Source organism: Onychomys torridus, chromosome 3 (assembly GCF_903995425.1).
Source record: "Onychomys torridus chromosome 3, mOncTor1.1, whole genome shotgun sequence".
Taxonomy (NCBI): Eukaryota; Metazoa; Chordata; class Mammalia; order Rodentia; family Cricetidae; genus Onychomys; species Onychomys torridus.
Window position 1 is genome coordinate 99,366,783 of NC_050445.1, and position 22,911 is coordinate 99,389,693.

Here is a 22,911-nt window from a genome sequence, read left to right on the forward strand (position 1 = left end):
TATAAATGCTGAACCATCTCTCAAGCTCCAAGATTGGCCTGGATAGACTGGAAAGTAAGGGATATAACTATAAGGAATGTGAAAAGGGAGGATGTGAAATACCCTGCATGTTAGTTATTTATGTCACAATCCATAACAGTAGCAAAATTACAGTTATGAAGTAACAATGAAAATAATTTTATTGTTGGGGGTTGCTATAACATTAGGAACTGTATTAAAGGATCACAGCATTAGGAAGGTTGAGAACTACTGTTTTAGAGGCTTCCTGTGTAACAGACAAATGGGAAATCATGGTTTCTACTGAAAATCATCATGTTGGAGAGAAAAGAATTGTTTGAGCTTAGTAATAAATATGTAGTGAGGGCTGGAGAACTGGCCCAACCATTAAGAACACTGGTTACTCTTTCCGAAGATCTGGTTTCAATTGTCAGCACCCAGATAGAAGTTCATAAGCACCTCTAACTTGAGTTTCAGGGGATCTTCTAGTTTCTGGTCTTCACGCCTTATATACATTCCTGCTTTCTGATATCACTTCCTGGGATTAAAGGCTCACTTCCTGGGATTAAAGGTGTGAGTCACCATGCCTGGCTGTTTCCAGTGTGGCTTTAACTCACAGAGATCCAGATGGCTCTCTGCCTCCCAAGTGATAGGATTAAAGGCGTGTATGCCACCATTTTATGGCCTCTATGTCTATCTAGTGGCTGTTCTGTCCTCTGACCCCAGATAAATTTATTAGAGTGCACAATATTTTGGGGAACACAATACTACCACATTGCCCCCTTTTTTGTCTAAAATGTAAAAAAGCTTATAACTAATACAAGAAAAACTATCCAATAAGAATATATAATATATACAGGCAAGAATTACATTAACAATGTCTAGTCCATTAACATTTGACAGATTCAGATAAAAACTTCATTATATATAATAACAATGTCCAGTCCAGTAACATTTGATAAACTCAGACAAAAAATTTTATTACTTATCTTATTTAAAACAAGTAGTTCCTTTTTAAAAGTATTTTTTTCTTTTCATAATATATTCAATGACAAAAATAATCTACCTTTTGTCATTTTTATATTGTCCCCTTTTTCTTTTTAGAGTAGATTCAGTAATCTGCCCATATTTCCTATTATTTCTTTATCTTTTTTTCTCAGAGTAGATTCTGTGATCTACCTCATATTTATATTCTTCTTTTTCTTTTTCTTTTTTTAAAACAAAACCTCTGAATCTGTTCTCCATGTTCAGCTTTTTTTCCTGACCATTAACAATTAACAACTTGTAACCAACTATCATAAATAATGACAATATTCATAACTCATTAAATGACCAAAAACCTCCCAACCCACCTCTTGGGAATATGGATGTCGTTTTCTTAAAATTACTTCTTGCTTCCTGGGGGTGAAGATATCCTTAGGGAATCCTGAAAAGAAAATTTTTGGGTTAATTGTCAAGTCCTGTATCATTTGTCCAGTCGCTGCATAATGAGACAGTGCAGGGCTTGTTTCAAGTCCTTGTTCAAGTAGTCTGTCATGCTGGATCATCTCAAAATTGTCCTGAGCAGTTTGTACTCCAAAGTTGATCTTTCTGTGGTGTTAATCAGCTTATTGGCTTTACCATAGTCCATGTGGAATCATCTTTGTGGGGTCCTGTCATCCTTTTGAAGGTTCCAAAGATGCTGTTAGGCATGGTCATGGTTCCCTTTTGAATTTTTTTTTTTTTGTGTGTGTGTGTGTGTGTGTGTGTGTGTGTGTGTGTGTGTGTGTGTGTGTGTGCCTCCTCTGTGGTTTGGAGCAATCACAGTCTGATAAATGTCTGTCTCTCAGAACCATGAACAATCTTCCCTAGAAGAGAAAATCTTCAAGCAATTTCTCCATACCATTTGTCTTGCCAAACTTTTCCAAACTGACTTTTGTCGATGTTTTCTTGTAACACAATGGTCCCGGCAATTCTTCTCTGAACAAGCAGCAGTAAATCCTTCATCCCAGGTAGCAGCATCACCGCACACAATGAGAAGGAGCCAGCAACTCGGAGCAGTATCCACTACCTTCATGGTCCTGCTGCCACCGTTTGTGGCTAGGCCCTGGCCACACCTTCTCCTTAGCAAGCCCCCTGGGCGGCCTCAAACTCGAGATCCTCCTGCCCCTGCCTCTTTCAACAAATCCAACCAGTGTGCACCACCACAACTGGACGAGTGTAGCTCAGGCCTGAGCTGGGGCTCACAAGGCCACAGGCAAACGGCTTTTTCATAAATTTGTATCATGAACATTGGGCGCCAGATGTAGCAGAATTGTTAGAATGTCTTATTAATAAAATCAAACCCGAGGCCAGTTATTGGGGTGAACGCTGGAAGATCAGAGAAGCAGAACCAGCCACAGCTACCTCACCTTGCCAGTTCCTCAGCTGATTCTGTTTCCTCAGACTAGATGCCTCTCAGCTGAACTCCTCAAAAGCCCGAAAGCTTAACCACCCAAATGCTTCTAGTTCCTGGTTTTCACACCTTATATACCTTTCTGCTTTCTGATATCACTTCCTGGGATTAAAGGCGTGAGTCTCCATGCCTGGCTGTTTCCAGTGTGGCTTTAAACTCAGAGATCTGGATGGCTGTCTGCCTCCCAAGTGATAGTATTAAAGGTGTGTGTGCCCCCATTTTATGGCCTCTCTGTCTATCTAGTGGCTCTTCTGTCCTCTGACTCCAGATAAGTTCATTAGAGTGCACAATATTTTGGGGAACACAATACCACCATACTCTTCTGTCCTCTTCCGGCTCTTTGGCCACCAGGCATGCATGTAGTACACAGACATAGATGCAAGCAAAACACCTGTACACTTAAAATAAAGACAAAATATTATGTGGTGAATGTAGCTTCATAGCTACATGTTGACTTAAAGATAGTGGTTCTCAAGGTATGGGCATTTGTATATTTTCTGAAAATGCATGAGCAAGGCCTGAGTGATTTTAGGGATTTAAATTGATTGTCAGTATTTGACAAACACACACACACACACACACACACACACACACACACACAGACACACATGTACACACTATTTTTATTAAATAAATTAAACCATTATGGATCAGAAATATACTAAGTCCAAAAATGCGTTTCATATACCCAACCTACCAAACATGAGACTGCCACTTTGCTGTTGAACTTTGGTGGCTAACACTGTTTATCCTTTGACTAACTGTCAGTGTGGCTTACTGCCATTGTCTAAGGAGAGCATCATGGTGCCTTTTGTTAACTAGTCCAAGAAAAGGTCAAAACTCAGTTTTCCACCTAGAGTTTCCACCAAATGCCAATCACTCAGGCATGACCATAAGGTTGAAACATATGCCAACATCAGCTAGAGCCTGCAGACAGATCCTACATGTATTTGTCTTGTGACAATGATTTACCTTTTAATCCAACAGGGGATTTGACATGGGATTTTGGTTAATGAGGAATTCGCTTATTAATCAGTATTTTATTAATATTATTTTCCCATTAGTATTTTTCCTCAATTTTGAATTTATTGCAATGCACTGCTTACAAGATTGTGCTGTTGTGTTCACTACATAAAGCTGTTAACTTTCATTAAGAATTGGTTAAATCCATTTAATTATATTTCATCAGATATAATTTACTGATTTAATTAAAAATATAGTGTTTGTGGTAAAGTAGGAACAACTTAAAAAAGCATTTTCAAGTAATAGAACTAACCAAAGTCTAGATAAAGGCAAGAATTATGTTTGCTAAATAGCCATTGTCTGGGTCCTTTTGCCGACGGTGTATTTGCTGCTGAGAGAAGGTTGGAATACCCCATCAGCAGTGTTCTAATGGGTGGAGATACAAGCGGAAGCAGGGATTCATCTTCACTCTTTGTTTCTTTGACTAAGATGATTCATACCCCTTGCAGCTCCTGCAGACCTCACTGGTAACACATTCTAAAAATATAATGACTAGGTCTCAGTACTTGAAACAGTTCCAGGGTTCACAGCAAAAGGCAATATGCTTTATGAGGAAACTCTTTCATAGCTTTTTATGCATTTACAGCTCAGAAACCTCTGGCGGGGGTTAATTCACAGTCTCCATGGGTAGCCCATCCATTTTAAATTAATTATCTGATATTTCTCATTTAGAGATGCAACCTGCCTCTGAATTAACAATAGCAACAGCTGTGGAAACTTACATTTGTTGAGTATTATACATATTTAGTTGCAGCCAATAGAATCCATTCTAGCTACTTTTAGAATATATATATATATATATATATATATATATATATATATATGTATCTATATATTCTTATGTATCTTATGTATATTCTCATATACATAAGTATGTATATATGTGTGTATCTTTCTGAATATCCCTTCTCTGAAATGCTTGGGTCCAGATGTGTGTTGGGTGTTTTCTAGACTTTGGAGTATTTGCGTTCACATAGTGAAATACCTTGAGACTGAGACTGAGGTCTCTCCTCACTCATTTCACATGTTAACGGTTAACTTGATAAGAGTACAGAATCACCTTGGAAAAGTATCTTAATGAGAAACTTTCTAGTATGTGTGTGGATGCACCCTGAATGTGATCAGTACCATTTCATGGAGTAGACCCTGAGGTGTTTAAGAGTGAAAAAAGCTAGCAGGCAAGCAGGCATCATGGGTTCATTCCTTTTCTCTGCTCTTGCTTGAATGTGGTGTTGACCACTGTCTCAAGCTCTTGTGTGCTGACTTTCCTTTATAATGGATTATAACCTGGAATTTTAAGCAAGGAAACCCTGTTCTTGCTCCTTGAAGTTGCATTTTGTCAGGTATTTTTTTTTATCACAATAACAGAAATAAAACTAGAACAATGTCTAAACATGAAATTTGTTTTTATTTCATATGCATCTTGTGTCCATATACCAAAGGCAATTTTATATCACACCGTTTCTGTTTGACTGTGACTTTTCTCATGACACCAGGAGTGCACTTTTACTTTGTAATGTGTAATGTCATCCAAATGCTCATAACATTTGTGATGTTGTAGTATTTTACTTTTTGGATTTGCAGGTTAGGAATGCTCAGGTTGTACTGGTGAAATGAGGAGGGGTAGTGGAATAGGTGATGGACAAGGCTTTGAGGAACACCTCCCACAGAAGTCCCACAGAAATAGCCAACAGAGAGGAGCGAATCCAGTGCTCCTGAGACCACACTGCTTCATACTTGGGCCAGGCTAGAACAAGGGGAAAAAGAACAAAACAGTCCAGTGTCCAGTCTCTCTCTATACCAATTTAGTACTAATTTCATCTAGTATTGTTCATATGTTATAGTTTTCAGGCTCCTTTCCTTTTTGTTGCTGGTTTTTAACTTCGCTGTGGTGAGCCATACTCTTTAACCATTGTGGTGTGAGGCACAAATATAATGGCATCTAGTACTCCAAGTTGGGGAAAATGAATGTTTTATACTTGATTTGTAGATTCTTTGCCTTTCTGCTACATTTCAGATCTCTGAAATTAAGCATCAGAATAAAACCCATGAGGAAAAGAGAGGATGGGGTAGATGAGAGTATAGTAATGCCTTTTTCTCTGGAAGCTGTTCCTCTAAGGATTTTATTTATTCTGATAGCATTTGCATTGTCTAACAACCTGTTTAGTAAGTGGTATTACACTATTTTTAATTATGAATAAATAAGGATCAATAAGATTAAGTAGAATCCTAGAGATTACATGCTCAGTATCAAGATGAGAATTAAAGTGAGAATTCATTTTCCTTTATTGTTCTGCCAAAGGAGCAAACAGCTTTCTATAATTTTTTTTTATTTTTATTTAAATTAGCATGCAAGTTGTGTGATATTAGTGGGTCATTTTGTGACAAAGTGTTTGTTAATAGATTGTCCTCTCTGCTCATCTTCCCTGCTTCTCTTCCCTCTGATCCTTGCCTTTCACACTCATTCCACTTCCCCATCACCCACTCCTGCCTCCATTCTGTAACCTTCTCTTCCACAGCACTTTTTCTCTTTAAAGAAAACTTGTATCTCCAGTTTGATATTTCCCAATCATATTCCAAATATGCTTGAGGAACAGAGAGATGAATGTTAAGAGTTTCTTTTTATTATAGTTATTTTAGTAGAAACTATTATTGATTGTAGATGAATACCTAAACAGTCTTATTAAATAAAAAACACAGAGCCAAATACAGAGGTAATAACCAAAGAGATCAGAGAGCTAGCAAAGAACCACAACTACCTTATCTTATCACCTTGTGCTCTTGCTTCCCCAAAGAGAGTTTCTTCCTATCTAACTTGTGCTTTTGTTGCCTTCCTGTTCTGCCTTCTCATTGGCTTTAAACCCAGCCACATGACTTCCTCATCACTGCCTGTCTATACAGACCCCCAGGTCTCTATGGTTGGTACTAGGACTAAAGGCTCATGTCACCGCGCTTGGCTGTGTCCTTGACCATACAGAGACTCTGCCTGCCATGTGATCAGATTAAGGGCATGTGCTACCATTGCCTGACTCTTGTTTATGGCTATGTGTCCTTGCTATATGACCTCTGATCTACAGGCAAACTTCATTAACATATATATAAAATCACATTTCAGCACAATTAAAATATCACATTTGTTATTACAAATAATAGTAATAATTAGAAAAGAATTGTTATATTTCTTTTTTTGTGTGTTTGCATATCAGTGCTGGTAAATTGATAAAAGAATAAAGAAGAGAAAGGATGAGTACACTTTATTCATACTAGTGTGTCTTTAAAGAAGGAATCTTAAGCTTTATAGTGGATCCTTGAAGTTAAAACACAATTTCAGATTTTGAGACTTGCAGGTTTTTCAACAGGTTAGTCAAAATTGTATTTGACTATTAAAGTTTTATAAATAACACAGCTGGATATGTCAGTCTTTCTATTGGTTTATCAATCATACTTTTAAAGTTTTATTTATTTATTATCTGTCTTCTATCTGTCATCTATTTATCCATCTGTCTTTCTGTTTGTTCTATCTATTTCTCTACTTGCCTACCTACCTACCTACCTACCTACCTACCTCTCTCTCTCTCTCTCTCTATCTATCTATCTACCTACCTACCTACCTATCTACCTATCTATCATTTATCTATCTATCTATCTATCTATCTATCTATCTATCTATCATATATTTATTATTTTATGTGTATATATGTATGCCTACTTGATTTTTTTAGTACTCTAGACACTCAGGATCGTATAGAGGCTGGAAGAGGGCTTAAGATTGCCTGAAACAGAAGTCACAGGTGGTTGAGAGCTGACATGTGGGTACTGAAAACTGAACCTTGGTCCTTTGCAAGAGCAGCTAGTGCTCTTAACTGCCAAGCCTTCACTTCCCCCATCCCCACAGCACTTAAATTAATTTTAAAAGTGCTCTCATGTAGAATATAGGTACAGCATAAACTTACACTTCTCAGAGATTCAAAAAATTCTATTTTGTATTGAACTCCAGACTTTTTTTTTTTTTATTCTTCTGGCATACATTACACCCTGACTTCAGCTTACCATCCCTCCACCCTATCCCCCAACCTTGGCAACCTTAGCTTTCTCCCAGATCTACTCTTGTTTCCCTTCAGAAAAGAGCAGGTCTGCCATGGATATCAACTTAACACAACATAAAAAAATTATAAAACTAGGCACAAACCCCCATATCAAGGGCAGACAAGGAAACCCAGTAGGAGGGAATGGGTCCCAAGAACAGGTGAAAAAGCAGAAGATACCACCACCGCCTCCAATCCCACTGTTAGGACTCTTATAAGAGCACCAAGCTACACAACCATAGCATATACGTAGTGCAGTCCCACAAAGGCTTGGTGATTATTGTTCCAGTCTCTGTGAACCTGTTTGAAGCCCAGTTCATTCTGTGGGCTGTGTTCTTCTGGTGTCTTCGATCCCTCTGGCTCCTATAATCCGTCCTTACCCTATTACATGAAGTTCCCCAAGGTCTGTCTAATGTTTGGCTATGTGTTTCTGCTTCTGCTTCTATCAGTTGTTAGATGAAGCCTCTCTGATGATGGTTTACTTAGCCACCAATCTCTGAGTATAGCAGAATATCATTAGGAACCATTTCTTTTTTCTTTCTTCTTCCTTCCTTCCTTCCTTCCTTCCTTCCTTCCTTCCTTCCTTCCTTCCTTCCTTCCCTCTCCCTCCCTCCCTTTTTTCCTTCCTTCCTTCCTTACCCCCCCTCTCTCTTCCTTTTTTCTTTCATTTTCCTTTCTTTTTCAGCAGTCATGTTTGGTTCTATCCTAGTCTCTGTGCCATTCAGCCTCTACTTCCTAGCCATACAGGCAGTGTTAGATATGAGCTCCCTCTCATAGCATGAGGCTCATGTTGGTTGGACCAGTTCATTGGCTGGCCACTACCACAAGTCCTATACCACCATTACCCAGCACATCTTGCAGGCAAGACAATTTCTAAGTAGAAGGTTTTGTGGCTGGGTTGGTGACCCAGTCCCACCACTGGAAATCTTTCCTGGTTACAGAAGATGGCTGGCTCATGATCTTTAGCTCCACTACTAGAAGTCTTCAGTATGATTACCCTCATAGATTCCAGGGACTTTCCATTGCACTAGGCTTCCACATTATTAACCAAATGTCCCACAGTTCCAATTGTCTCTCCCGGTTCTCTCTCTCTCTCTCTCTCTCTCTCTCTCTCTCTCTCTCTCTCTCTCTCCCTCTTTCTCTAGCCCTCTCCTGATTCTTCCTGTTCCCATTCCCACCTCCCCATCCTAGTCCTCCTGCAAAATATATTCTATTTTCTCTTACCAGAGATATCCATGCATCCCCATTTGGGCCCTCCTTGTTACATGGCCTCTCTGGATCTGTGGAATGTAGCATGATTATCCTTAACAGCTAATATCCACTTGTAAATGAGTGCACACCATGTTGTTCTTTCTGGGTTGGGTTACCTCACTCAAGATAAAACATCCTCTAGTTCCATCCAGCTTTTTGTAACTTCAAACACTAATATGAAATGAGAGAATAAAAGCATAGTAAACCATAATTTTACCCCTCCCCACACTTTTCAAACACTGTGCTTTCATTGTTTATTTAAAGAGCTTCTGTTTAAATGTGGAATTGTGTGGTTTCATGGGGATTATAGACAGAAACTCTTCCTGGAGCACTTTAAGCCATTCCAAAGAATTATAAATATTTATTTTGAAAGAAATGCACATTCCCAAACCCGTGTGCATTAGGGAGTAATGATATAACTAGGGATCTCCATTTCTCTCAGTGTTTAGTCTTCATTGTTTTCTTAACAATAATTTGTCCCTCAGAAACACTGCATTTCTAGCCTCTCTTCTTGATGTAATTACACAACTAAACTTTTTCAATAACATGGAGGCAGAAGTGCACACAACAGTGTATATGAGAAGGTTCTTGGAAACAGAAATGGAATGCACTCCCTTTCTCCTTTTTCATACACATCTTATAGTATAGAGTTGAGGGCTGGATGTGAGGGCCTGATCTGGAGTATAAAGAGATGTTGGATCTTGATTTTGGAAGTTAAGGACCACGATACTAGCAAAGACATAAAAGTAGAGATATGAAAGTCTGGGTCTAGAGAGATGTCTTAGAGTTAAGTGCACATGTTCTTGTAGAGGACATAGGCTTGATTCCCAGCACCCACATGACCACCACAACCTATGTAAGTCTAATTCCAGAGGATCCAGCAACCCTTCTTGCCTCTCTGTACATCAATTATGCATGAGGTACACTTAAAATCACAGTCAGTCTCCCCTCTACATACACCCTTTATTACAAATTCATGACTTTTTTCATTAATTTTTGTTTTACATATGCATGCATGCATGCATGCATGCATGCGCGCACACACACACACACACACACACACACACACACACACACTACTAGTATTAAAATATGTTTAGTTTCTAGGGTTGAAGGCTGGCCCTGATACTTTTCAGACTTATACTTAGATATAATTTTAGTGGGCACATTAATATAAGGTGGTTGTGAGCATTAAAGAAATATATTATTTTAAAATATTTTTTATATTTTATTTTATGTGTATGAGTGTTTTTCCTAAATGTATTTATGTATACCTGGTATATTCATAAATACATATATATTTGTGTGTACCTGGTGCCCACTGAGATAAGAATAAGGCCTCTGATTCACTGGAACTGGAGTTACAGGTGGTTGTAAACCACCATGTGAGTTCTGAGTACTGACCCTGGGTCCTCTGCAAGAGTGGCAATTACTCTTAACCACTGGGCCTTCTCATCATCCCCTCTTCCTGTTTTTAAAAGTAAGCAAAGAACATAAGATGGAAACTTGCTCTTCTTAAGTCCCCCATATATAATTAAAGAAAAGTTGAGATGGTGCTTAAAAAGACTTTTCAAAAATAAAAATAACAAACCGTGAGTAGGAACCTAGAGCCAGTCTCCTGTATGTTTAATAAACAATCCTTTTCCAATTTGATATGTAAACTGCTTGCTAGAACTGGCAGGGGTCCTAAGAATTCATAAAAACCTTGTCTTCCCAGGCACAAGAGGAGCTAAGGTGGTCTAGTGAGTTAGGGACAAAGCAAAGCTCAGAGAAGTGCTCACTTTAAGATTCAGCCCTTATGAGAAGATAGATGCTGAGTGCACGTGTGGCCCTAAATATTGATGATGGCTTTTCCATTTGCTTCACTATATTTTTGACCATGGCTAGGTAGCCAGATTTCAGTTAGTCACTTGATGACTCTTCCACTCACAACCTTCAATTCTCTTCTTACCTGGTTTACATATACATTAACAGGGAAATAATAATTTATAGAATGAGTGAGCAAAATTATTTATTTTTATCAGAAAAGTAATTTACATCAGAAAATGATTAGTTCATTTCACAACTACCTTTCACTTTTTCTCAAATTGCAACATCATTTGAACATGATAAAATGTACATTTAAATATTGGACACACAGAATTTCCTCCTCTGTGTATAATAATTATAGCTACCACTCAGATCAAAGCATTTTCTTTAGTGTGAAAAATGTCTTCATGCTCATTACCGTCAGTGATTCCCTCACAGTTGTTATCCTTATGACTTCTGTTCTTGCTGATTAGTTTTTTTTTTTCTGTTTTTTTGAACTTCATAAAATAGACTAACCTGTGTGTTAAATTTATTCCTAACAATCTTCACTTGATCACCTGACATGAGTGCTGGGAACTGAACTTAGGTCCTTCATAAGTAAGGACAGTAGACGCTCTTCACCACTGAGAAATCTCTTCAAGCCCTAAATACAATTTCCTAAGTGTTAGTTTTGGTTTAGAGAAAATCATTACTGACTATGAGTGTGCTTGCTTTGGCTTGGTTGTACTCATTCATGTTTAAGTTATCTGTTTACACATTTACCAGTTGGAGCTTTTTCAACTTTCAGTTATTATAAGGTGAATAAGTGTTAGAAGCCTTTGAACAATGAGCATTGGTACTGTTATTGAGTAAATTCTTAAGAGGATACAACTGTTCTCCATGACATGAGTATATATTTATGTTCTTTTAAAGAAAATTCTAAGTTCTATCCCAAAGTAATCATGCAATTTTATAGTCTCACCAGTAATTTGAGTTTTTTAGTGCATCTACTCTTCACCAATAATTTGTATAGTCAACCTTTATAATTTCAGATGCTCTAGTGTTTGCACATTACTACACAGTTTAGATTTTTGTATTTGCATAACTGCAATGTAACACCAGTTTGTGTATTTTTGCCACTTTGTGTCTCTTTTGTTTAATTCATTAAGTAAAACTTTAAAATATACCTGTCCAATTCATTCCACATCTCTCAAACCTATCCCCCTCCAATATTCATAACCTTTAATTCTATTTTTTAATAACTCAGTAAGTCCAGCTAGTATTACCCACACATACATGAGTGGGGGGCATCTACTGGACCATGGGAATTCTTCTAGTGTTCATATACTCCAAGAATGGTTTCTCCTCCCCTCTTCAGTGTGAGGTGGAGCCTAGACATTATCTACCCCATCTATTACAAATCATTGCTTTGCCTGAACCTGTGCAATTATATGGGTAATCACAGCTTCTGCAAGTTTATGAGTGCTGTACCCATGCCATGGCCAGAAGGTAGCACTTCACATCACCCCTTCTCATCCTCAGGCTTTTATAATTTGTCCATCTCTTCTTCAGAGATAAGATGCCATCCTTGGTGACAGAGGGATGATATAGATTTCCTGTTTAGTGCTGAGTACTCAGTCCCTGATTCTCCATGCTGTGTCCAATTCTGCATCTCTTCATTGATTTCTGTCCACTGCAGCAAAGAAGTGTCTCTGATCAAGGTCAAAAGCAGCCCAGGTCTATGGGTATAAGCGTAATATTTAGAATTCACTTTGTCATCTTGTCCATTGAGTAAAATTCAAAGACAGCAGTAGAGGTTCTACCCTAAGGCCTATGATCTCTTCAGCCATTATTTATTTATTTATTTACCTATTTATTTATTTATTTGATATGTATGGCTATTTAATTTGGGTGTATATCTGTGAACCTTGTGGGAGAAATATCCACAAAGGTCACAAGAGGACTTGTATTTCTTGTAAGTGGATATGCAGAAGGTTTTGAGCTGCAACTTGCATGCTGGGAATTAAAACCAGGTCACTGAGAGAATGATAAGAGCTCTTAACTGCTGAGTTATATTATTAGCTATAAGTCCAACAACCATGGACTTTTGACCAAAATTATAGTTCTAGGTATGAAATTATCTTCTGCAGATAAGACCCTAATCTAACCAGAACATTATCACCCCAATAACATTCATATCACTCTTACACCAACAGACTCATCTTTATGTTGTTGCATGTAGGGTCCAAAGCTGAACAATCTGTCTATTAATGACAGTGTGATATTTGAAGTCAACTACTATTACTGTGTTGGAATTAATCTATGACTTTTTATATAGTAGTATTTGTTTTATAAAATATAAACCCAATAATTGCTGTATACAAGTTTAGATTACATTAATGAATATGAAGTAACTATTTTTTTTTTTAAATTTTATTGTATTTAATAGTTCTTCAGATGCTTCTTTTTTTAAATTATATTTGTATTTTAATTTTACACATCAGCCACGGGTTCCCCTGTCCTCCCCCTCCCACCCCTGCCCCCACCTTCTCTCCATCCCCTCCCCTCCATTCCCATCTCCTCCAGGGCCAAGACTCCCCTGGGATCTCCTCTATATTGCTTTGAATTTTCTTTTTTGTCAGATAGTAGAAGAGCTATGTCTATTCTTTCTTATTTCAGCCTGCTTGAAATACCATTTCAATTCTTTTACCCTAAGATGATTTCTATGTTTGGTGGTGAGCTGTGTTTCTTACGGACAGCAAAAAGATGGAATTTGTTTTCTGATACAATCTGTTACTACATGTCTTTATATTGGAATGCAAAGACCACCTGAGTTATCGTTGAAAGATGTGTATTGATTCCAATCATTTTGACTATTTTGTATTTTCTTAGACTTCTCTTGATTAACTTTCCTCATATTATTTATTAATATGTATGTTGTTGTTGGTGTGTTTATTCTTTTCTTCATGCCACACTAATCAATCCAGTAGCCTCTATAGAGCTGACTTAGTGATTATAAAGTTCTTTAATCTGTTTTTATCATGTAAACTCTTTATCCTTCAATTTTAATAGATTTTTTTCTGGAACTAATAGTGTAGGTGGGCAATTGTAGTCTTTCCAAGCCTGCACTACCTATTTCCAGGCTGTTTTAGCTTTAACTATTTATTTTGAATAATCAAGTGATATTCTGATGAGTATATTTTTTAATAGGTGATTTCACCCTTCTCTCATGGGACTTTCAATATTCTTTTTCATCAGCGTTTTTAATATTTTTCTATAATATGTTGTAGGAAGTTTATTTTCTTGTCTTGTCTATTGGTATTCTGCTGGAGGCCTTGCTCCTGATGGGTTGAATAACCTGGGATGGATGTGTGAAGTTGGCATCAAGAAGAGACTGTTGTTGTTCAAACAAGTAGTCCCATATACAGCCTGTGCTAACTTTATTTATACAGTTTCAGTGGTTTGTATGAATAGGTTTACAACCAGTTTTTACTTCCAAAGTTTTCAAAAAATAGTAGTTATGAAAATTATGTTTGTTCCTTGCTTCTTTCCCCTTCTGTCTTCCAGCTCTCACACCAGTAGCCATTACCTTTTTGACATATACTTCAAATGTCAGAGGCATTAGCAATTTTGCAAGCTACAAGTGAATTTTTCTCACTAGGCACACCTTCAGGAAGAACAATGTGTTTAGTTGGCAGCACATGCGGTTACAACATCATGTAAAGTAAGAGACAGTTTTGTCTCCTGTAGTTATTATTTACATTTGGTAGGGCCTGGGTTCTCATGATCAACTCACCAACCAGAGCTGGATCAATCCATTCTACATTTTGTACTACTCTATCTCCTCTAGTAGCATACCAAGGTTTTCCATTTATCCTGTAGGCAACATAATCTGGAAACTTCCTCTTCATAATTGGCACTGCTTATCCCTCATGCTTGTGTCTATCTCAATTTCTTAGGGTATTGGAACAGCTATTAGAAATGAGAGAACTGAGGGTTTCTATAATTCTGATCCATTCCCTGTTCCTTGAATGTTCCCATTAACTCCTGATACATCTATTTAATATCATTTATTTGAAGCTCTTTTGGTTAAAATCATTCTTTCAAGAACTGTTGTGCAAATATGTATATTTAAACTTCATGATGCTGTGACTTCTTCAGCCCAACATTATGGCTACCATAGTGAAAGCAAAGGAAGCTCATAACACACACAATCCTGGGGTCATGCCCAAAATCACTCAGTGAACTGTCCACAGTTTCTTCTCAAGTAAGTAGGTCAGGGTCTCCAGGGTTTTGCCACAAAGAGAGGTATTTGTGCTATTCTCAGGCCTTGTTTTCCAAAGAAGTCACATGGATCCACCAGTATTCTTTTGATTCTTATACATTTTTTTTTTCAAGATGGGTTTCTCTGTGTAGTTTTGGTGCCTGTCCTGGATCTCACTCTGTAGACCAGGCTGGCCTCAAACTCACAGAGATCCACCTGGCTCTGCCTCCTGAGTGCTGGGATTAAAGTTGTGTACCACCACTGGTTGGCCTTATACATGTTTGGAATTTCTAGATTTGAAATTTTTTTCTATTATTTTATTGAAAATGTTTTCTATGCTTTTTGGTGCAATATTCTTTTATTTTTTATTTTTTTGGTTTTTCAAGACACGGTTTCGCTGTGTAGCTTTGCACCTTTCCTAGAACTCATTTTGTACACCAGGCTGGTCTCGAACTCACAGAGATCCACCTGCCTCTGCCTCCTGAGTGCTGGGATTACAGGTGTGTGCCACCAATGCCCGAATTGGTGCAGTATTCTTATTCTTCTACAGAAATAACTCAAAGATTTTTTCTTTTGTGTTATCCTAGAGTACTCTCATGTTAGATTAATACTTTCAAAACTATTATTGGTATTTGCCATATGACCAATTTTTCTACCTTGTCTTCTAGCTCTGATACTATTTTTGATATGATCCTTTCTGTTGGTGAGGCTTTCCACAGAGCTTTAATCTGACTTATTAAAATTTTTATTTCTAGCACCATTTATTTTTTTTTTTAGCAATTCACTTTATTTAATTCAATTTTCATAGGTTAGATGGACTTTCTTATTTCATTCAGCTCTTTGTATTCTCTTTGTGGAGAGAACCATGTCTTCTTCAGGTTATTTGGTGTGAGCTATGTGACTTCTTTGGGGAACAAGGCCTGAGAATAGCACAAATGGATCTCCTTGTAGCAAGACCCTGGAGGTCTTGACCCACTTGACAAGTACCTGTATAGCTGGAAGTTTTCCTGTGTCCTACCTGGCCCCAAGGTCCCACAGCTGCTTATAAAATAATCACTCAATGGCTTATATTAATTACAAACTGTATGACCAATGGCTTAAGTTTCTTGCTAGCAAGCTCTATCATCTTAAATTAACCCATTTCTATTAATCTATGTTTTGCTACAGTCTGCTGGCATGTTCTTCTTGGGTGGTGGGCTGGCATCTCTCCCATGCTGCCTTTCTTCTTCCTGTCTCTCTCTTGGATTTCATGCCTAGCTATAATCTGACTTGCCATAGGCCAGAGAAGCTTCTTTATTAACCAATCATAGCAACACATATTCACAGCATACAAAAAGACCATCCTACAGCACTTCCCCTTTTCTATCTAATCAAAAGGAAAGTTTTAACTTTAACATAGTAAAATGACATATAATAGAACAGTTATCAAGCAAGAATTATAATTACAATACCTACTCTATTTGTATTTGGCAAAATTAAGAAAAACAATCTATCATCTAGCTTATTTCTATGAGTATAAATTTTCATATCTAATTTACCTTTTATTGTAACCAAGGAAAACTATAATTATATAAACTGTTTTTTATTTTAGACAAAAAAGGGGAAATGTGGTGATATTTTATTTGTGTTCTAACAAATAAAGCTTGCCTGAAAATCAGAAGGAGGAGCTAGCCACTAGTTAACCATAGACGTCTGGAGATCTGTACATGACCCTGGGAACATGTGTGCTATGTGCTCTCCTTGCTTTTACTATGCTAGCCATAGTGTTGGCTTGAAGGAATCACAGTATCATGAAGTTTAACTATTCTGGAAAGAATGATTGCTTAAGAGTTCTGGAAAGTGTGATTTTTAAGCATAAGAGCTTTAAAGAAGCGCTATAGTCCCCATTTCTAGTAGCTGTGCCAGTATACCAAGTAGTTAAGGGAGATAGACATAAGGACAAGGGACAAGCAATGCTAACTATTAAGAGTAAGTTTCCCAGTTATGTTTCTTTCAGGATAAATTAAAAAACTTGGCATGCCCCTAGAGGAGATAGAGTAATACACAATGTAGAATGAATTGATCCAACCTTGCCTGTTGAGTTGATCATGAGAACCCAGGCCTTACCAGATGGAAATATTAACTACAAGAGACAAAACTGTTTTTCACTTTGCATGACACTGTAACTGCATGTAGGTGTGCCTACTTAGAAAAGTTCCTTTGTAAATTGCAAAACTGCTTATGTTTCTGACAATAGAGATATACATTAAAAAGGTAATAGCCATCAAGTGGAAGCCAGAAGGGGGAAGAGGCAAGGAATCAATTGATAATTACTGTAACTATTTTTAGAAACTTAGGAAGTAAAATCTTGTTGTAAAATTGTTCATGCAAACCATTGAAACTGTATAGTATAGATGAAGACCACTCAAGGGATTCAGAGCCACTTGTTTGAACAACAATCCCTCTTGGTGCCAACTTCACATGTCTGTCACTGGTCAACGAACCCATATGGAGAAAGGCCTCCAGAAATAATTATTATTTTAAATTCTTTTGTTAGTTCTTCTAAATCACCCTCATAGGACACATTACTCTTAGATTAATACTCTTAGAGGAAGGTATGTCTTGGTTCATGATATTTTTGTTTCTGGACTAAGACTCACACATCTGGAATTAAGCTGTGAGTTGAGATTTTCCTTTTTCTTTTCATTTTTAAAATTAAAGTCCTCATTTTTCTTTCAGTGTTCAGGAAAGGACTAAATCAGAATAGTGTTGAGATGTGCTATCCCTCTGGAGGCCTGGTGTTTGGGTGCAGAGAGTTTATTTATTAGTTTCCTTCTGAGAGTCAACTGTTGTTTTATGTCAGCCCAGACACCCCTGCCTTGGTCTGTGAGATGAGCTTGAGCTGTGAGATGTAAAAGGGCCAATATGCAGAGAGAGCCAGTTCCCAACTTAGGTCCACAGTTTCTGCTGAAGCATCAGGAGATCTTGAAATCTCCTTGTCCCCTACTCCAGGTTAGACCTAATTCCTACTCTGGGTCTTTAGCTTTCACTGAGGCCACTTGGGCCTGTGGGACTTTTGTCTCTTCCATTTTGTGAAGTCCCTTGTTAGGTCTTACTCCATCCTTTGATAGTTCTTTCTGTTCTTGTTGAAATAGTGCTTTAACTCTTCTCAATTTAATCTTTTATTGTATACACATATGTCCACTGTTTTTGCATAAATATATAGTTATATTTTCTTGAATTGGGAGGTCTTTTTGTTGCCTCTGTGCTGTTTTTTTGTTGTTGTTGTTTTTGGAAGGGCAAAATTTAAAATCTTCATGATGTCAATCACTCTTTTTTCCCCAAAGTGTCAGGTTCTCTCTATAAAAGTAAGTTTTCAAATTCTAAGGCTGTAAAAATTTTCATCTTTGTCTTATTATGAAAGTAGTACAAATTTTGGCTTTTACATTTCATTCTATGATCTACATGGAGCTAATTCTTAAGTGAGGCATGGCAAAGACCTATTTTCTTTTTTACTGTGTATTTACAATTTGGTTCAGAAAAGGTTTGAAGAGAGGGAAGAGGGATTCTACAAGCAAGAGGCACCAAGAAAGACCATGATAGGGATACTTACAGATAATACTGAACCAAGCCAGCAGGAACTCATGAACTTTGGACAGATAGCTGTGGAGCCTGCATGAGACTGGACTGGGCCCTCTGCATGGGTGAGACAGTTGTATAGCTTGGTCTGGTTGAGGGGTCCCTTACAGTGGACATAGGATCTATCCCTGATGCATGAACGAGCTTTTTGGAGCACATTGCCTATGGTAGGATACTTTGCACAGCCTTGATGCAGGAGGAGGGGCTTGGACCTACCTCAGCTGAATGTGCCAGGCTTTACTGACTCCCCATGGGAGACCATACCTTTTTGGAGGAGGGGATGGGAGTGGGCTGGGGGGAAAGGGTTGTGGGGAGTGGGAGGAGTGGTGAGAGTATGTGTTTGGTATGTGGAATGAACAAAAAAATTCTTGATTACAAAAGAAAAAAAAAAAGAAAAAGTGACCATAATTAGCAAAAACAAGTGACTATTTTTCAGATCTTTATCACTTAACATAAGATGGTTAGACTTATATAACCTTTTTAAAAAAAGTATCATTTCTGTACTGGGTTTCTGTGACATATTTCTCAAAAAAATCCACAGTTACACAAATGTAGATCAGTTTCTATAGTTTCACTGCTGCTGAATTGTCTTGATCACTGCTACTTTAAAGTAAGTCATAGTTATCTTTCTTTGTCTTAGATCTTATACATATTTTAATAACATTTTATCAAGGAGAACAAGAGATCCTGTTTAATTTTTGATGGGTATTTTTATTGAACCCATGAGATAATTTCAGGAGATTATCTATCTTAAAAATATTATCTCCCTGTCTCTGAAACTGCTGTAGGTATTTTTAAATGCTCTTAGCAGTGTTTTGTGGTTCTCAGTAAAGCAATCTTTGATGTCTTTTGTTAGATTTATTCGTAGGTCTTTTATGGTAATTATATCATGTAAAAATAGGGAACTTTTTTGTGCCTGTTCAGATGATGCCTGTTTCCTCCCCACCCACTGCAATGGTGGCTGCCTTCTGCTTCACTTCTCTGCCAGCAGAGATTAGTCTTGATAACTATATTCTGTCTTTAGTGCAATGGACTTAACACTGTAGAATTTGTTTCAACTGTTTTCTTTGTATGGCGTATCCCAAAAAAGGTTATGAGTTCATAAAGTCTTTTTTTCTTATTCTTAGAATTGAGCAATATTTGCCATTGTTTTTACATCCACCTCAAACAGAACTATTCACACATTTTTGAAATTTTGATTTCATTATTTTCACATTAAAATGCATTCTATTTTGTGTGTTAAGGTATAGATTTTTTGGCTTTTTAAAATTAATTAATTCATTATTAATTCATTTTACCTGACTACAGTTTCCACTCCCTCCTCTCCTCTCATTTCCTTCCCCCTCCTCTCTTCCTCTCAATCCACTCCTGTTTCTGTTCAGAAAGGGACAGTCCTTCCAGGGGTATCAACAAAGCATAGCTTATCAAGTTGTGACAACACTAAACTTCTTCCCCTTGTACTAAGGCTGCACAAAACAATCTTGTGAAGGCAAATGGATGAAACTGGAAAAAAATCATCTTGAATAAAGTAACCCAGATACAGAAAGATAAACATGGTATGTGCTCACTAATAAGTGCATGTTATCTGTAAAGTAAAGGATAATCATGCTACAATCCACAGACTCACAGAGGCTAGGTAACATGGACGGCTCAAGGAGGGATGCATGGATCTCCCTGGGAAGGGGAAATAAAAGAGATCTCCTGGGTGCAGGTGGGGTCAGATAGATACTGGGTGCAAGGGAAACTTCCACTAATCTACAAGTTTGATCCTAGTGAAGACTCCTAGCAATAGTGGATATGTAGCATAAACTATCTGTCATCCCCTGTGATCAGATTGGTGACTACCTCAGTCAGTCATCATCAGACTTCCTTCATCCAGTAACTGATGAAAACAGATGCAGAGACCCACAGCCAGACATTAGGCTGTGCTCGAGGAATCCGGCTGAAGAAAGGAAAGAAGGATTGTAGAAGCCGTAGGGGTTAAGGTCATCTCAAGAAAACCATCAAAAATAACTAAACTCATAGAGTCTGAACTAACAACTAGGGAGCCTGCATGGGAGCTCTACATATATGTGATGGTTGTGTAACTTGATCTACTTGTGGGACTCCTAACAAAGAGAGCAGGAGCTGTCCCTAATGCTTTGGTTGGCTGCTGGGAACTTATTCCTCATTCTAGATTTTATTATAAAAATTTACATTCATTTATGAGAAATTCAGGTGAATAGCTAATTACCACTTATATTATTATATCATGTCCTTTCATTGAATCTATAGTACTAAAAAACACGCTTTGTAAATTATTCTTAAAAAATTAGTTTGTGTATATGTTTGTATGTATGTATGTATGTATGTATGTATGTATGTATGTATGTATATGTACCATATATGTGTAGTGTCCATATATGCCAAGAAGAAGATACTGGATCTCCTGGACCTCCATTCCCATTTCCTCCAGGGAAAAGAGTCCCCTGGGGATTCATTTAAACCTGGTGGATTCAGTACAGGCAGGTCCAGTCCCCTCCTTCCAGGCTGAGCAAAGTGTCCCTGAATAAGCTCAAGGTTCCAAACAGCCAGCTCATGCACTAAGGACAGGTCCCGGTCCCACAGCCTGAATGCCTCCCAAACAATTCAAGCTATTCAGTTGTCTCATTTATCCAGAGGGCCTGATCCCGGTGGGGGCTCCACAGCCTTTGGTTCATCATTCATGTGCTTCCATTCTTCGGCTATTTGTCCCTGTGCTTTTTCCAATCTTGGTCTCAACAATTCATGCTCTTACAGTCCCTCCTCTTTCTTGACAATTGGACACCTGGAGCTCCACCTGGGACCTAGCTGAGGATCTCTGCATCCACTTCCATCTGAAGTTATATCTTGAATTTTGTGTGGTACAATTGGAGATCTGGTGTCAAATTTAATACAGAGGTGGAGGGAGCCATAAAGACTCTTTCTGTATCTAGCATTAGCAAGTACAATGTATGGCCATTGTTTCTCCCCCTAATCACATTCTGACCAAATCACACTATTCTTTATTAATTGTTAGGGTTCCATTTAACAAACACCTTTTCAATACTAGCTATAGAGTTTCAGTGTATCAGGATGAGGTACAAATAATTAAATAATATCAGTTTTGTAAGCACAAATGACCCTGAAGTTAATATTGGGTGTTGGAACTGGATAGTAGTACTGCTTTGTCTTCCAGAGGATGTGTGTTCAGATCCTAGCACCTATACCAGGCCTCACACTTGTCTGTAACTCCATTTCCAAGGGATAAAACACCATCTTCTGGCCTCTACAGGCATCAGGCACACATATGGTACACAGACGTGTGTGCAAGCAAAACACCCATACACGTAAAATAATAAAACACTTAAAAATAGAAGGGGGGAAGTTGGATGAGTAAGATCAGCAACATAATTTGAGGCTCACAGTGAAAAATGAAAACATGGAGTCATTTATCTTATTATTTTTCTTTTATTCTTCTTTCATACATTATTCCAACCACATTTTCTCCTCCCTCCACTCCTCCCCATCCCTCACCCTACCTCCCACCTCTCCCCAGATCTACTCTCCCTCCATATCCCTTTAGAAAAGAGTAGGCCTTCCATGAATTTCTATCAAACCCAGAATGTCATCCGTGAATGCAGGGGGAGTGAACGACAACTCACTGGAAGAACAGAAAGTCATGTGTAGCTAAAAGTCTGGGTCCAAAGAGAAGGCTGCACCAGGGAAGCCTGAACATTGCACTGTAGATCTCTGTAAGGACTGGGATATCATGGTCGATGCTGAATCTGATAAGTGTATAAAAAGCTCTGGGGATGAATGACAGGTGTCCCACATCTCTGCAGGTTTGTGTGATTTGCACTGATTCTGTCCTTTGTTGTCTCTTCAATGGTCTTTCTGAAAATATGAAAAAAAATTTATAAAATGAGTTCTCCTTCCACTTTTTAGGAATATTATTTCTACAAAAATCTTAAGTAGTTTAGGATAAGTTACCTAGGCAATTGATTTTACGAAAAAATTTTTCTACTATTGGACTGATGTTTTTTTTAAATGAGATAAAATACCACCTGCCTTCAAAGGAAAAAAGTCAGTTAGACAATATATATATAATAAGTAATTATGTAAACAAATATGTATCTGGAACATGAGTAAACTCAGTAAACTGAGTACCTGCATGTATATGTGTGTATGTATACACACATACACACACACACACACACACACACACACACACACATATATATATATATATATTTACACACACATGCATTTAATTGATACTATCTTGAAATTAGTATAGAAAGAGTAAATTATTAGCAAACTTTCACTAGGTAAACATTTTGTTCTTTGATTTCAGAACTAAATAAAACTTAGTTGCCATGGGTCTAAAAATAATTCAACAAACAATAATATAATATGGGCTCCCATATTTTTACTGGCCATTAATATTGATA